Below are 3,406 nucleotides of genomic sequence, written 5' to 3'. Positions count from 1 at the left end.
AGGTGGTCGGGCATCTACTCAGGGTGCCTCCTGGTTGGAGGAGGTGTTCCAGGAACGACCATCTGAGAGGAGACCCCCAGGCAGATCCAGGACACCCTGGGGGGATTATATCCTGGGAATGTCTTGGGATCCTCCAGGAGGAGCTGGTGGATGTGGCCCTGGAAAGGACCTGGGCGGACCTCCTCACCTGCTGCCACCGTGATCCAGCTCCAGGTAAGTGTCAGAAACTGAACTGAAATGAAATGACAAACATGGACATGACTTTGTGACCAAGTTATTCTCCAAACAGACTGGACCACTGGCCATGTTACTGTGCTTGCAAACTGGGGAGCCTGACTGGTCATCTTTACTGGGGATATGGACCCATCAGTCCCTGCGATGACTTTGTCCAGACTCACACGAAAAAAGTAAAGTGGCTGCATCTGTATTTCAGCTAAAAATAAGGTGAACAGGGACTTTTCAGTTTCAGTTTCAGTTTCAGTTTCAGGTTCAGTTTCAGGTTCAGTGGACTGTGGTACCTGCCGGATCAAACCTGTGACCTTTTGGTGGCGACCGCTGTCTTCAGCCACCAGGCGGCGCTGTGAGTCTCCATTCAATCCAACAGCAACACAAGCAGCGATGCTCAAACAGGCTTCTGCGTCACACGCAGAAAAACCAAACACCGATCAATACTAATTAGTGTCAGGAGCAATAAATGTCACAGAGAGGTGGAGCAGGAGGCTGACCGTCCTGTCGCAGCTCTGATCGGTCTGTAATCACTTCCTGTTTGTGTTAAAATACCTCCACTCACCTGTCACCTGTGTTGTGATGAAGAGAATCATGAAGGAAAAAGGAGGAAAAGTTGAAGGGACCCACCTGATCGGAGGGGAACCTGCACGGGTTTTACAGCAGCAAAGACCAAAGAGTTCAGAAATGAATAAAGGATACGAGTGAAAAACAGGACAGGAACGATGTTTGATCTCAGCTCCTCGACCACGAAGGGTCATGTGACCGCAGCAGGAAGTGGACACCCTCAGCTGCAGGGCACATAAAGGGTTAACCCGCGGTTTCCTAAAACCATCTGAGTGCAGGTGAGCGTTCAGGTGAGCTCTGTCCTGAGCTCGTTACCTGCAGTTTAATAAATCTTACTCTCCTCACAAAAGAGCAAGACAGAGACAGACAGAGACTACACCTCCAAAACAATAAATAATAATAAAAACATGAAAAAAATGTGAATTAATAATTTTTTTTCTTTTACCCATTTACTTATTACCCACCTTTTACCAGTTTACCTGTTTTTATTATTATTATTTATTGTTTTTGGTGTATTACTGTATTGAATTAGTTAATTTATTTAATTAGTTAGTTCTTTTTTCCCTGTGGGCTCATGAGGCCTTGATCCAGCTGTGAACCACACAGGTGATGTGAAAATGTTAATGCAGTTTAATCACCTGGATGCCTTGAAATGTTTTAAATATATGGCACATTTTCTCAGATTTGTGATGGAAAAAAAATCTTACATGAAAATTACAAGAAAATTTTCAAAAGAGAAAATAAAAGCAGAAATTTTGAAAAAAAAAAAAAACTAACAAAAAAGCTGAAAATTAGCCAAAAAAAAAAAAAATGAAAAAAATCTGCAAAAATGTAAAGTGTATTTATAATTATTAAAAAATTATATATTTAATGAGCAGGATGAGCAGGATTTGTCGCTGCTGTTTGTAAACACGACATTCAATGTTGGCTAAACTAACCACCGGCAGCTGGTTTTACTTTCCTAGGATGGCGACGGAATGAAATGCCTGCGCAAGATGTAACATCGCCATACAAGGGGAAAAAAAAGAAAAATTGGCCCATATTTTCTCGGTTTTGCCCCTGATGAAGGTGTGAGTCCAAAACGCCAGCCTTCTATTTGCAAATAGAAGAAAAATAAAAACAGAAGAGAAGATAAATGTTTGTGCGGTTTGTGCTAAATGTTTAGCTGACAGCGCCGGTGAAAAGTGTTTGGGTTGTGGTGAATCTAACAAGCGATGTCTCATCTTGTAAAAATATTTGAGTTGATTTAAATGAAGATGATTTTTTGTTTTAAATGAAAAAGTTGTTAGAGTTAATCCTCCAGAACAGACTCAACACATCGACCTCAGGTAAGTCTGCAGCGCCTCTCAGACACGAGTGCTTCACATACGACTTAAAAAGACATAAAAACAAGACATAAAAGACACAATCAAATAAAAAAAATCCAAACACAGGAATAAGAATAAAATAAATGAGATAAAACAAGAAGAAAAAAGCAGGTCAGAGGTCGTGTGTGTTGCAGTGAAACACCACATGTTTCAAACACAAGCACGACTACATGAATGCCTGAATGCAAGCTCATTAGCGCTGTGAGAGACTGTACAAATGAGAGGTGTGTGTGTGTGTGTGTGTGTGAGCAGGACATAGAGTGAATGTGAATGCCAGCTCATTTGAAGTGCTTAAACACATTCCTGCCTCTTTATTAAGGTGATCTGTGGCTTGACCTCAACTAGCCCAAAATAGAAAGTCTGTTTTTCCATTTTGTGTGTGTGTGTGTGTGTGTGTGTGTGTGTGTGTGTGTGTGTGTGTGTGTGTGCGTGTGTGTGTGTGTGTGCACGCGCAGTAGTACAGTGCATATCGGACCTCTTCTCTCCTAAAAAGGAGCCTGTAGTTGAGAGACCACTTAGTGCTCTTACTCTGGGCTTTAGACGCAGAATACTGTGTGTTTTGCGTCTGTCCGGTGTGTGTAAATGTGTGTGTGTGAGTGTGTGTGTGTGTATGTGTGTGTGCCGTGGATAAAAGCAAATAAAACCTGGTGTGGTTTGAAGCCCTCTTTTGATTGAGCGTCCTCCACTGGAGAGGCTGAAGGAGCATTTTGTTCTGTGCTGGTATGCAGAGAGCTCGACGCCCAAACCCGCACAAAGCCCGCCGGTAATAACAGTTAATCTTTGCAAAGGTTCAATGGCGGCCATCAGCCCGCGATTCAGACGCCGCACAAAAGCACGAGACATCAAAGTTTGAAAGAATATCGACGGCCTGGTTCCCATCGGCTAAACCAACACGGGCCGACTGAACACACTCCTCCAGCCCAAACACACCCAGTCAGACTGTACGCATGTTTTTACAATGTACCAGCACACACACACATACACACACACACACACACACACACACATACAGACATATAACAACCACTTGCACCTATCCTCATGAAACCTGAGCAAATTCACTTGGTTTCCTTCAAAACCACGGGAAAATGGTGATGCAAAAGAAAAAAGTTGCAAGAAAATGATCAGAGAATTTTCAGCAGTCATCATCAATCAAAAATAATAATACAATAAAAATAATCAATCAAAAACTAAAATAAAAAACAACAGAAAATCAGCAAGAAAAAAAACCTGAAAATCAGCAACAA

The sequence above is a fragment of the Myripristis murdjan genome, chromosome 6 (assembly GCF_902150065.1).
Source record: "Myripristis murdjan chromosome 6, fMyrMur1.1, whole genome shotgun sequence".
Lineage (NCBI taxonomy): Eukaryota > Metazoa > Chordata > Actinopteri > Holocentriformes > Holocentridae > Myripristis > Myripristis murdjan.
The sequence above is the reverse complement of the archived record's forward strand: the minus strand, read 5'-3'. Positions refer to the sequence as shown.